A 14,240-nucleotide genomic window follows, 5' to 3' on the forward strand; every position below is an offset into this window, starting at 1 on the left:
ACTACTACACCCATCCGGCCACATCTGCACTTACACATGCCCCTGTTCCCCACTGCAGAAGCTACCTAATTATGAATTGGTAAATCTCCCACATCCATCTTTAGGAAAGCTGGGTAAAGCCCATCTGTAATGCCGCCATATTGTCACCAAGCTTCTCTGACTTGAATTATGTGCTTCAATAAGGTCTGCTCCCCTGTAAATAAGCCCTAGCCTACACAGTGGTCCTTGCTCCTTCACTTTCATTGAAAAAAAAAAAAAAAAAAATATTCCAGTAATGACTAACGTACCCTGGAAGCTTCCTGTATAGTGGAACATTGTCCCAGCGACGGCGAGAGAATACAGTAAATCCCCGGCAGTGACATTTCTGTATTGTAATATCTAAAGCTGCTGATATATTCCGTGCTGGAAATTGCTGGGTGAGATGGAAGCCTATTTATTCTGCGTGTGAATAATGACCTGATACTTTTCAATAAGATGTTTTCCATCTGCAGAACTTCTCAACGGTGTCCAGAGCGATCGGCGGCGGCTGGCGATTACGCTTTTTATTGGTGCGCGACCAAGGGGGAAGATATTGCAATAGAAAACAGCAATAATGTAGGTAATAATACCCCCCACAAACACATAGGTGTGTAATATGAGGTTCTTCAGTAGCTGAGGTGTGTACTATGAAGTTCTGTAGCAGCTGAGGTGTGTATTATTATGTTCTGCAGCAGATGAGGTGTGTATTATGAGGTTCTGCAGCAGCTGAGGTGTGTATTATGAGGTTCTGCAGCAGCTGAGGTGTGTATTATGAGGTTCTGCAGTGGCTGAGGTGTGTATTATTCTGTACTGCAGCAGCTGAGGTGTGTATTATGAGGTTCTGCAGCAGCTGAGGTGTGTATTATTATGTTCTGCAGTGGCTGTGGTGTGTATTATGAGGTTCTTCAGCAGCTGAGGTGTGTATTATTATGTTCTGCAGCAGCTGAGGTGTGTATTATGATGTTCTGCAGCAGCTGAGGTGTGTATTATGATGTTCTGCAGCAGCTGAGGTGTGTATTATGAAGTTCTGCAGCAGCTGAGATGTGTATTATTATGTTCTGCAGTGGCTGTGGTGTGTATTATGATGTTCTGCAGCAGCTGAGGTGTGTATTATGATGTTCTGCAGTGGCTGTGGTGTGTATTATGAGGTTCTGCAGCATCTGAGGTGTGTATTATTATGTTCTGCAGTGGCTGTGGTGTGTATTATGAGGTTCTGCAGCAGCTGAGATGTGTATTATTATGTTCTGCAGTAGCTCAGGTGTGTATTATTATGTTCTGCAGTGGCTGTGGTGTGTATTATGATGTTCTGCAGCAGCTGAAGTGTGTTTTATTATGTTCTGCAGCAGCTGAGGTGTGTATTATGAGGTTCTGCAGCAGCTGAGGTGTGCATTATGAGGTTCTGCAGCAGCTGAGGTGTGTATTATGAGGTTCTACAGCAGCTGAGGTGTGTATTATTAAGTTCTGCAGTAGCTGATGTGTGTATTATGAGGTTCTGCAGCAGCTGAGGTGCGTATTATGAGGTTCTGCAGCAGCTGAGGTGTGTAGTATGAGGTTCTGGAGCAGTTAAGATGAGTATTATAAGGCTCTGTCCTAGCCCTGTCCTAAATAGCCTTGCCAAGGGAAAGAGGTTTGTTGGCACCCGCTGGCATGCATGTCTTGCTTGCACCCACCACTTGCCTATGCCTCTGGAATGAAGAATAATACCGTCCACCGTTGGTTGATTACCGGCCCTATATGATTGTAAAGGGGGGGGGGCATAAGAACATGGTATTATTTACATGTACTGTATATCGATGGAACCTCTTGATTGATTTCCTGTACTATAGTATAACGCCTTTACAGTGCCAAGAGGGGATTGAAAACAAACTGAAAACATCTCAACCCAACCTTGTACCTGCTGTGAATTCATAGTAAATTCCCAATCCTCCTACCAGTTACTTTAAGATTTCCCGTTACAGGGCAGCAGCTGTTAGCCATGTGGCACCTGCGCGTTATCGCTGAGCGGGTCCAGACTACCTGCAGGGTTTATAGGCAGCGCCACTAATGGGAAACTTTAAAGAGTCCTTGTCCAAATGCATGTATTTTCTTTACAGTTTCAATGAGCCGTGGAGGTGCCACAGTTAAACGGCCTCGTGAAATCTTCCAGGAGGTTAAAGGGAAACAGACCGACCTTGCTTTACTGAAAAGGTGACTCCATTATTTAATGAGCACGCCAAACCTCTTTTCACTCTTCGTGCCTATTACCGATCCAGCCCCGAAATCCTCAAGAAGAATGGACGGCGCAGCTCCTGGCAGCTTTACATGAAACCATTAAAGATCCCTGCTGCTGTTTCCACCATTAAAAAGATTCCAAACTCAAAAAAATGAACATTTATTAATGGTAGAAGTTTATTCTCCCAACGTTATTTAGTACTCGTCGCGAGAAGCCTGAAATACGCTCATTGACACAAGAAATACCGCACCGAGATAGAAATGTCGGACTGGTGCAGACACTCCAGGCAGTTATGTCCTAGGCAGATATGTAAATGATTACAGGTGTGGTCTGATGAAAAACTGGGTCTTGCCACAAGAGGGTGTAAACGTGCTTCCTACACTGTCCTATAAAAAGACTCTCAGAGGCTACTTTTGAGTAGTATACCTTCTCGTGACAGATCGTTGACTGCTAGACATTCCTCTACGATCCACTTGAAGAAAGTTTGCCCATTTGACAGACTTTGAAAGGGGTACATATTTCGTCTTAAAGAAGCAATATGGTTGTTTGGCAAACTGCCCACCATCTAGGCTGTTCTTATCCAGCTGTTAAGAACTTAGGAGGGGTGGTTTCGTGAGGACACACACATATAGGGAACAGGCTCTGGACGGCGCAGACAGTCCACCAGTAGAAAAGATTTTGTTGTCCGTGATCCAGACACAGGTGGCATCTTCATTACACCCCTGTCACTGCCAGGGCCATTTAGGCGCTTAGCAGAAGGAAATTTGGTGTCACGGTGCCCATTACATGTGGTGCCATTGATAGCCAGCCACTGTTACTTCCATTTGCAGTGGTGTCGTGAACGAGAAACCACCTGGACTGCTATGGACTGGAACTGCATCATCTTTATTGATGAATCCAGGTTCTGTTTGGGATCCGATGTCGGGTTTGAAGTATTGAGGACCTCGTGGTAAGCGCTTCAATCCTGCCTTTGATGTAAAGTGCCACACTGCCATAACTGCTGGTGTGATGATCTGGGAAGCCATCACATACGACAGTCGGTCACCCCTAGTAGTGCTACAAGGTACACTAACAGCTCAGCGAAATGTGCAGGACATCCTGCCACCACATGTGTCCCCTCTCATGGCAGGGGTTCTAACTGGCATTATTCAGCAGGATAATAGTCACCCTCACAGAGTAAGGAATTTCCCAGGAATGTCTCCTCCAGATTACAACACTTCCTTGGCTGCCCGGTCGACAGATATATCACTAATCAAGCTTTTATGGGACCAGCTGGGACACCAGCTTCACCAACCCATGGGTGTACAGGATCTACAAGCCCAGCTGGGAAAATGTGCTGCAGGATACGATACAGAACCTGTATACCTCCATTCCCAACCATATCTCATCTTGTATCCAAGCTAGATGCTGTATCTCAACTTGTACGAATGCTAGAGGACGTATCTCATCTTGTATCCAGGCTAGAGGTCGTATCTCAACTTGTATCCAGGCTAGAGGTTGTATCTCATCTTGTATCCAGGCTAGAGGCTGTATCTCATGTTGTATCCAGGCTAGAGACCTAATCTTATCTTGTATCCCGGTGAGAGACTGTATATCATCTTGTTTCTGGGCTGGAGGCTGTATCTCAACTTGTATCCAGGCTAGAGGCTGTATCTCATCTTGAATCCAGGCTAGAGGCCGTATCTCATCTTGTATCCAGGCTAGAGGTCGTATCTCAACTTGTATCCAGGCTAGAGGTCGTATCTTGTCTTGTATCCAAGCTAGAGACCGTATCTCATCTTGTATCCAGGCTAGAGGCCATATCTCATCTAGTATTCAGTAGTGTTGATTGCGAATATTCCAATCGCGAATATCGGCACTTCAAGATTCGCGAAGATGTAGAATATAGTGCCATATATTCGTAATAGTGAATATTCTAGTTTTCTTTATTAAAGGGGTTGTCCAGGTTCAGAGCTGAACCTGGACATACCTCCATTTTCACCCAGGCAGCCCCCCTGACATGAGCATCGGAGCAGTTCATGCTCCGATGCTCTCCTTTGCCCTGCGCTAAATCGCGCAGGGCAAAGGCATTTTTCAGAGTTCCGGTGACGTACCGGGCTCTCCATGGGGCTGACAGGAAGCCCGGTGACGTCACCGGCACTGATGGGCGGGATTTGGCTCTGCCCTAGCCAGTAAAACGGCTAGGGCAGAGCTAAAGCCCGCCCCTCAGAGCCGGTGACGTCACCGAACACACTGCTGGGCGGAAGTTACCGCCCGGCAGTGTGTTATTGAAAATAAAAGAGCCCTTGCCCTGCGCGATCTAGCGCAGGGCACTGGAGCGCATCGGAGCATGAGATGCTCCGATGCTAGGCTCAGGGGGGCTGCCGGAGTGAAAATAAGGGTATGTCCGGGTTCAGCTCTGAACCCGGACAACCCCTTTAACCTCCCTTCTTGCTTGTGGGCCAATGAGAAGGCTGCAATATCTTTGTCAGAGCCTAGCAACCAATAGGAAAGTTGCCAACCCCTTTACTATTTAGGAACCTCCCCAGCAGCCATTTTCTGCTATTTTTTTGGCAGTTCTGAGAGAGAGAGAGAGAGAGAGCAGTGACATTGCTGTGCTCTGTGCTTTTATCTGGATCCTATTCCTTATCCAATTACATTAGATAGTTAGCTCATAAATATAATACAGATAGTTAGTGGGAGATAGTCAGTGTAGGTTAGACAGTGATATAGTGTAGCTGATTCAGCTGTTCCAGTGCAGAGTGTTAGGTAGTGTGATAGGAATTACTGTTTCTCTGCTGTCCATACATACATGCTACAGACATAGTGCTGTGATGTCACAACACTCAGACCTGATAAAATGTGAAGTTGCATGTATCGCACCAAAAATATGCGCATCATTAGTGCCGATTTGCCCAATCGTGAAAATAATGATGAGATCACGAATTCTAGAATTCGCAAATTTATTGCAAATATGCGAAAAATGTGTGAAATATCGCAAAAAACAAATATTGCCTATGCCTCTCATCACTAGTAGAGAATGGCTTTGCGGTTCGCCCGGCGGTCGGTTCGCGGTGAACTTTGCGCGTTCGCGATTCGCTGAACATGCCAACATATGGCGATATTCGCGCCCGCCATATTCTTTTAAATTGTGAAGAACTTTGACCCATGACACATCCATCAGGTGGTACAGGACAGCCAATTGAGACGTTTCAGCACATGGACATACCCCCTACCTTATAAATAAACCCAATCTGGCCGCCATTTTGCATTCAGTCTTTTGCCGATGTAGGGAGAGGTTGCTTTGTGTAGCAGGGACAGACTGTTATGGACACAAATCGCTAGCTAATAGGGCCACAAAAGTCCTTTTAGGACTGGTATAGGTGTGCTATCGATAGGTGTGACTTACTGAGGGGTGTAATATACTTATAATATACTGTACTTTCTAACATAGTATATTATAGTGCAATTGTATTGTGCAGCAGTTGTGTGCAGTTCTGCTGCGATACTGCAGGTAAATAGAGGGACAAGCGTTATTTGAACAAATAATTTCTACTGGTGTGATTTACCAGTTGCCCCCCCAAAAAACGAATTGAAGCAGGGATTTTATATACCAATAATATAAGTTCTATATAGTGCATTTAGGTAGTGCAGCATTTCTCTGTGGTTTTGCTGCGTTTTACCACATCTACACAGAGTAAAAAACACTATTGGAACCAATAATTTCTACTGGTGTAATTTACCAGTTGCCCCCCAAATAAACTGATTTAAGCAAGGATTTTATATACCAATAATATACGTTCTATATAGGGCATTTGGGTAATGCAGCATTTGCGGTTTTGCTGCGTTACCGCATCTACACAGAGTGAAAAACACTATTGGAACCAATAATTTCTACTGGTGTGATTTACCAGTTGCCCCCCCCAAAAAAACTGATAGAAGCAGAGTGTGATATACATTCTTCCACAAATACTGCTCTTCTATAGGGACTTTTGTCACAGGGTCATTTTGAAAATGACAAGCAGAGGAAGAGGGAAGTTGCAGAAGGTACGTGTGATTACGTCAAAGGACGCACCAGACTTGGTTGAGTGGCTCTCTCAGCCTTCCGCTTCTCCACCCTCCTCATCCTCTCTATCTGCACCCTCTTCACTCTCTGTTGTGTCCACCCCCAAAGACACCGCCACCACCACCATATCCCCTCCACTCGAGTCAGAGGAATTATTTTCCCATACATTCCAAGGCCTTACCGATGCGCAGCCATTCTTGGCATCAGATCAGGAAGAGGAGGTATAAACGGTTGCCACCCAGCAGTCTGACGACACTACCCAAATCAGCCCAACGAGGGTGGTCCCCGCTGTTGCTGCTTACTCCGAGATCTCTAATGTCAGTGGGGGTGAAGGTGACGAATCCGATGATGACGTGTCGATGGACGTCACGTGGGTGCCCACAAAAAGAGGAAGAGAGAGTTCAGAGGGAGAGACGGAGCAGTAGATAGGGAGGAGAAGAAGGAGAAGCAGGCAGAACTTACAGTGCACAGGAGGCAAAAAGCAGACTGCTAATGTATCTGGAACGAAGCATCCACCATGCATGGTCACATCTGGCGCTCCCAGGACGCCGGCACATGGCTCCGCAGTGTGGGCTTTTTTTAATGTGTCTGCTGCTGACAATAGTGTTGCCATCTGCAGCCTGTGCTGTCAACGCATAAGTCGCGGTAAGCCCAACACCCACCTAGGGATGACAGCCTTAAGAAGGCCCCTGGCCTCCCATCACCGAGCCCAGTGGGAGCAACACCGTCAGAACCTACAAAGCCACACTCCCGGCGCTCACCATCTTGCCTCTTCTCCTTCTCCTCTCTCCTCCAGTTATCCTCCACTCCACCTTCCATTGTGTGTCACCGCAAGTTCTGTGAGAAGGTCTGCCAGACGTCCTTCTCTACCTCTTGCATGACTTTCTTTGTTTTGGTTTCATTTTGTCATCTCCTTTCCTTCTCCCAGGTGTCACCTATTTAGACTAATCATCTCCCTTTATATTCCCTCCCATACTGCCTCACTTTGCTGTTTATACTACTTCCTGGATGAAGTGTTCACTGCTGGAGGCTGCTGCTGCTGTTTGCTCAGATAAGTCTTTTAATGTATTGTGTTTCCTTGCTGGCTTGATTCTAGGTGACCCTGACTCCGTCCGTATTAAGTGCAGGGAAGCCGGTGGTCGTGTCTACTCACTATTATAGAGTTTTCAGGTGTCACACAGTCATAGGTACGTGGGCATGCAATCGTCTACCATTGAGACCCTTGCATGGGCATAGCAGTCAGGGAGAGCTCTTAGGGTTTTATAGGGCTCACCTATATGCTCCTTAGTTTTGGATCAAGCCAGTTGGATGTTTATTCATAAGTTCCAGCTATCTGCAACATCACCCGTGACATTATAAACCGCCGTAACTGTCTTAAGCATGGATTCGGTTTCAGCCTTGATTGACCGCATGCAAGGTCTTTCGCTGGAGGTAGCAAATCTCCGTAAAACTGTGTCTCAGTTTCAGGTGACCGGTTCTGCTGGCGTTCATGGAGTTTGTTCCGAGCCTAAGATCTCGCTTCCGGATACGTTCTCCGGGGGTAGTGAGAATTTTGTTTCGCTTTAGAGAGGCTTGCAAACTCCATTTTCGCCTACTTCCCCATTCCTATGGTGATGAGGAGCAGAGGGTGGGGATCATCATCTCAGCTGCTCAGGGATAACGCTCAGTCTTGGGCCTTTTTGCTGCCAGTGGGGGCACGGCCCCTGGGGCAGATATATGATGACCCGGATCGTATTGCTCTGGCTGAATCTAAACTGCGTCTTTTATGCTAGGGTAAACAGTCCGCATGGATATATTGTTCTGAATTTCGGATATGGGCAGCTGATACTGGTTGAAATGATGCTGCACTCCGAAGTCAATTTTGCCATGGTCTTTTGGAAAGATTGAAAGATGCATTTGCTTTTCATGAGAGACCAGCCTCTGATAGTAGACATTTTTCTGCCTCTGATAGTAGAGGATTTAGCTCTCAGAGGAGGGGTTGTTTCTGTTGTGGTATAAATCATTTGGCTAATGTTTGCCCCTCTAGGAGATTTATGGAGTTTTCTGAGGGTAATAAAAAAAAAAAACTAAAGAAAAAAAACCTCTAAAAACTTTCCATTTGCTTCTATTGGCAAGGTTGATGCGGAAATTGAAGGTTTGCAATTTGCTTGTAGTTCCCATTTTCTCCTACCTGCCAGGGTGGCGCTAGACAGCAAGAACATTGTTTGTGAGATTTTTGTAGATAGTGGAGCAGCTGTCAATCTCATTGATACCATGGTTTCCAGGTATGCACTTTGGAAAAAGATATACCTGTTTTTGCTATCGATTCCGCTCCACTTTCTCAAAGATCGTTAAAGGGCATAGTTCACAATATTCGTTTGACTGTGGGTGACGCTCATGTTGAGGATATGTCATGTTTCGTCCTAAGCGGATTACCTACTCCTCTAGTATTGGGGCTACCCTGGCTCACTAAACATAACCCCACCATTGATTGGCAAGCAAGGCAAATAAATGGTTGGAGTGAGTTTTGCAGAGAGAATTGCCTCACGGCGTCTCTTTCAGAGGTTTCTACCAAGACTGTACCATCTTTTCTCTCTGAAATTTCGGATGTGTTTTCCGAGAGTGGTGTCCAGGAGTTGCCCCCTCACCGGGAGTACGACTGCCCTATTAATCTCATCCCAGGCGCCAAGCTGCCAAAATCACGTTTATACAATCTCTCCCAACCTGAAAGAGTCGCTATGCGTACTTATAACTCTGAGAGCCTGAGAAAGGGACACATCCGGCCCTCGAAGTCACCTGTTGCCACTGGTTGTTTTTTTGTTAAGAAAAAAGATGGTTCTTTAAGACCTTGTCTGGATTTCAGGGAGCTGAACCGTATCACAATTCGTGACCCATATCCGCTTCCTCTGATCCCGGACCTGTTTAACCAGATTATTGGGGCTAAAGTTTTTTCAAAGTTGGATTTAAGAGGGACATACAACCTAGTCAGGGTCAGGGAAGGGGACGAATGGAAGATGGCCTTCAATACCCCTGAGGGTCATTTAGAGAATTTGATTATGCCCTTTGGTTTGATGAATGCTCCGGCGTCTTCCAACATATTGTGAACAGCATTTTTTATCATTTAATGGGGAAATTTGTTCTGGTGTATCTAGATGACATTTTGATTTTTTTCTCCTGATTTCAAGACTCATCGGGACCACCTACGTCAGGTCTTGCTGATTCTGCGGGAGAATAAATTGTACGCTAAACTGTAAAAATGTGTGTTTGTGGTTCCGGAGATTCAATTTCTTGGTTTTCTTCTCTCCGCTTCTGGTTTTCGCATGGACCCTGAGAAGGTCCGCGCTATGCTTGATTGGGAGCTTCCTGAGAATCAGAAGGCGCTGATGCGGTTTTTGGGTTTTGCCAATTATTACAGAAAGTTTATTTTGAATTATTCCTCTGTTGTTAAGCCACTCACTGATATGACTAAAAAGGGGGTGGATTTTTCCTCGTGGTCGGTAGATGCGCTTAAAGCCTTTTCTAGTATTAAAGAGAGTTTTGCTTCCGCTCCCATTTTGGTACAAAAAAAGGTCTCTCTACCTTTTATTGTTGAGGTGGACGCTTCTGAGGTGGGTGTGGGTGCGGTCTTATCTCAGGGTCATATGGCCAAATGGCGACCGTGTGCCTTTTTCTCAAGGAAACTCTCCTTTGCAGAGAGAAATTACGATGTGGGAGATAGGAAGTTGTTGGCCATCAAATTAGCTTTTGAGGAATGGCGCCATTGGTTAGAGGGAGCCAGACACCATTTTAACGTGTTTACCGACCATAAGAATCTGGCCTACTTGGAATCGGCCAAGCGTCTGAACCCGAGACAGGCCAGATGGTCTTTGTTCTTTTCTAGATTTAATTTTGTTGTCACGTTCCGCCCTGGGGTTAAAAATGTGAAGGCGGATGCCCTCGCACGTTGTTTTCCAGGAGGGGGGAACTTTGAAGACCCGGGTCCCATTTTGGCTGAAGGGGTGGTTGTCTCTGCTCTTTATACTGATTTGGAGGCAGAGGTTCAGGCAGCCCAGGCAGAGGCTCCTGATCTTTGTCCTCCTGGGAGGTTGTTTGTGCCTCTAGCTTTACGACACAAGGTTTTTAAGGAGTACCACAATACTGTCCTTGCTGGGCACCCGGGGAGTAGAGCCACAGTGGATCTCATTGCTCGGAGATTCTGGTGGCCGGCTCTTTGTAAGATGGTTGAGGGTTTTGTGGCAGCCTGCGAGACCTGCGCTCGTGCCAAGGTCCCTCTGTCACGGATTGTGTAACAGAAAACAAGAAGTTACAAATAAGGATCTGACTGGCTTGATCCAAAACTAAGGAACAAAAGGGTGACCCCTATTAAAGCCCTGAAGCTCTCCCTGTCTTCTCAGCCCATGCAAAGATCTCAGTGATAGAAGGTTGCATGTCCATGTACCTAGACTGAATGACACCTGCAAACCCTATAATAGTGAGGGGACACGACCACCAGCTCCTTGCACTTAATACGGAGGGAGTCAGGGTCACCTAGAACCAAGCCAACAGGAAAACAACAAATACAGAAATAGACTTATCTGAAAACCCAGCTGTAGCAACTTCTAGCAGAGAACACAATCCAGGATGTAATATAAACTGCAAGGTGAGGCAGTATGGGGAGGAGATATATAGGGAGGCAATCACTGCTAATAGATGACAGCTGGGAGAGGGAGGAGAGATGTCAAAACGAAAGCAAAATAAAAGAAGATCATGCAGGAGGTACTGAAGAACGTCTATCAGAACTTCTCAAAGATCTGGTGGTGACACCCTCATTCACGGCCATCGGGTTCTCTCCTCCCGTTACCCATTCCTTCCCGTCCTTGGACGCATCTGTCTATGGACTTCATTACGGACCTGCCTCGTTCCTCGGGGAAGACTGTGATTCTGGTGTTAGTGGACCGTTTTAGCAAAATGGTGCATTTCATCCCTTTTCCTGGGTTACCCAATGCTAAGACGTTGGCGCAAGCGTTTGTTGATCACATTGTTAAATTGCATGGCATTACTTCAGACATCGTTTCTGATAGGGGCACGCAATTTGTTTCCAGATTCTGGAAGGCCTTCTGTTCTCGCTTAGGGATTCGGTTGCTGTTCTCTTCTGCTTTTCACCCGCAGTCGAATGGTCAGACCGAAATCGTCAATCAGAATCTGGAGACATATCTGCGCTGTTTTGTGGCGGAGAATCAGGAGAATTGGTATTCTTTTTTGTAACCTTGCTGAGTTTGTTTTAAATAACCGTCACCATTTTTTGGTGCATATGGGTTTCATCCGCAGTTTGGGACATTCTCTGGAGAGGGGTCTTCTGGTTTACCTGATGAGGAGAGATTTTCCTCGTCTTTGTCATTTATTTGGCAAAAGATTCAGGGTAATCTGAAGAGGATGAGTGAGAGATATAAGCATGTAGCGGATAAGAGACGTGTGCCTGGTCCGGACCTGAATGTGGGTGATCTGGTGTGGTTGTCTACAAAGAATATCAAACTGAAGGTTCCCTCCTGGAAGTTGGGTCCTAAGTTTATTGGGCCTTACAAGATCTTGTCCGTCATCAATCCCGTTGCCTTCTGTCTTGATCTTTCTCAGACTTGGAAGATCCATAATGTTTTTTACAGGTCCCTATTAAAACCTTATGTCCAACCCACTGTACCCTCCTCTTTGCCTCCTCCTCCGATTTTTGTTGATGGTAATCTTGAATTTCAGGTCTCTAGGATTGTGGATTCTCGCATTATCCGCGGTTCTCTTCAGTACCTCGTTCATTGGGAGGGTTGTGGTCCTGAGGAGAGGATGTGGGTCCCAGCGGCGGACATTAAGGCCACTCGTCTCATCAGGGCTTTCCATGGGTCTCATCCTGAGAAGGTGTGCTCTGAGTCCACCCGTAGAGGGAGGAGTACTGTCACGGCCAGTTCTGTGAGAAGGTCTGGCAGACGTCCTTCTCTACTTCTTGCATGACTTTCTTTGTTTTGGTTTCACTTTGTCATCTCCTTTCCTTCTCCAGGTGTCACCTATTTAGACTAATTGTCTCCCTTTATATTCCCTCCCATACTCATCTTAAATCCAGGCTAGAGGCTGTATCTCTTTTGTATCTGGGTTAGAGGCTGTGCCTCATCTTGTATCCAAGTTTGAGGCCGTATCTCAGCTTGTATCTAGGCGAGAGGCTATCTCTAATCTTGTATTCAGGCTAGAGGCCGTATATTACCTTGCATCCATGCTAGAGGATGTATCTCCTGTTGCTTACAGGCTAAAAGCTTTATCTCCTCTTGTATTTAGGCTAGAGGCTATATCTCATCTTGTATCCAGGCTAGAGGCTGTGTCTCATCTTATATCCAGGCTAGAGGCTGTATCTCATCTTGTATCCAAGCTAGAGGCCGTATCTCATCTTGTATACAGGCTAGAAGCCGTATCTCATCTTGTATCCAGGCTAGAGGCTGTATCTCCTCTTGTATTCAGGCTAGAGGCTTTATCTCCTCTTGTATCCAGGCTAGAGGCGTTATCTTATCTTGTATCCTGGCTTAAGACTTTATATTATCTTGAATCTAGGCTAAAGGCTGTATCTCATCTTGTTTCCAGGCTAGAGGCCGAATCTCAGCTTGAATCAAGGCTAGAGGCTATATCTCATCTTGTATCCAGGCTAGAGGCTGTATCTCATTTTGTATCTGGGTTAGAGGCCGTACCTCATCTAAAATCCAGGCGAGAGGCTGTATCTCATCTTGTATCTGGGCTAATAGCTGTATCTCATCTTGTATCTGGGTTAGATGCCGTACCTCATCTTGTATCCAGGCTAGAGGCCGTATCTCATCTTGTATCCCGGCTAGAGGCTATATCTCATCTTGTAACCAGGCTAGAGGCTGTATCTCCTCTTGTATCCAGGCTAGAGGCTTTATCTCCTCTTGTATCCAGGATAGAGGCTTTATTTTATCTTGTATCCAGGCTAAAGAATTTATCTTATCTTGTATCTAGGCTAAAGGCTATATCTCATCTTCTATGCAGGCTAGAGGCCGTATCTCAGCTTGAATCTAGGCTAGAGGCTATATCTCATCTTGTGTCCAGGCTAGAAGCCGTATCTTATCTTGTATACAGGCTAGAGGCCGCATCTCAGCTTGTATCCAGGCTAGAGGCTATATCTCCTCTTGTATCCAGGCTAGAGGCTTTATCTTATCTTGTATCTAGGCTGAAGGCTGTATCTCATCTTGTATCCAGGCTAGAGGCCGTATCTCAGCTTGAATCTAGCCTAGAGGCCGTATCTCATCTTATATCCAGGCTAGAGGCTGTATCTCATCTTGTATCTGGTTCAGAGGCTGTATTCCTCATCTTGTATCCAGGCTAGAGGCTTTATCTCCTCTTGTAACCAGGCTAGAGGCTTTATATTATCTTGTATCCAGGCTAGAGGTCGTGTCTCATCTTATATCCAGGCTAGAGGTTGTATCTCATCTTTTATCCAGGCTAGAGGCCGTATCTCGTCTTGTATCCATGCTAGAGGTTTTATCTGCTCGTGTCTCTAGGCTAGAGGCCGTATCTCAGCTTGAATCTAGGCGAGAGGCTATATCTCATCTTGTATCCAGGCTAGAGGGCGTGTCATCTTATATCCAGGCTAGAGGCTGTATCTCATCTTTTATCCAGGCTAGAGGCCATCTCTCATCTTGTATCCAGCCTAGAGGCCGTATCTCGTCTTGTATCCATGCTAGAGGTTTTATCTGCTCGTGTCTCTAGGCTAGAGGCCGTATCTCAGCTTGAATCTAGGCGAGAGGCTATATCTCATCTTGTATCCAGGCTAGAGGGCGTGTCTCATCTTATATCCAGGCTAGAGGCTGTATCTCGTCTTGTATCTATGCTAGAGGTTTTATCTCCTCGTGTCTCCAGGCTAGAGGCCGTATCTCAGCTTGAATCTAGGCGAGAGGCTATATCTCATCTTGTGTCCAGGCTAGAGGGCGTGTCTCATCTTATATCCAGGCTAGAGGCTGT

At 46.0% G+C, this 14,240-nt stretch overlaps 1 long non-coding RNA gene across 3 annotated transcripts in view; it reads left to right on the top strand.

Moving 5' to 3' along the window:
- Window positions 1–339: 339 nt before the first annotated feature.
- LOC122936296 overlaps window positions 340–14,240 on the top strand; it is a 45,165-nt gene continuing 31,264 nt past the window's right edge. Inside the window, exons 1-3 of one of the 3 annotated variants that reach the window (XR_006388903.1) lie at window positions 340–416; window positions 492–598; window positions 2,112–2,324. This is a non-coding gene — a long non-coding RNA (uncharacterized LOC122936296). Of the gene's footprint in view, window positions 417–491; window positions 599–2,111; window positions 2,325–14,240 lie in introns of those variants that run through there. The other 2 variants (XR_006388905.1, XR_006388904.1) reach the window with 2 other exon arrangements.

Source organism: Bufo gargarizans, chromosome 4, assembly GCF_014858855.1.
Source record: "Bufo gargarizans isolate SCDJY-AF-19 chromosome 4, ASM1485885v1, whole genome shotgun sequence".
Taxonomy (NCBI): Eukaryota; Metazoa; Chordata; class Amphibia; order Anura; family Bufonidae; genus Bufo; species Bufo gargarizans.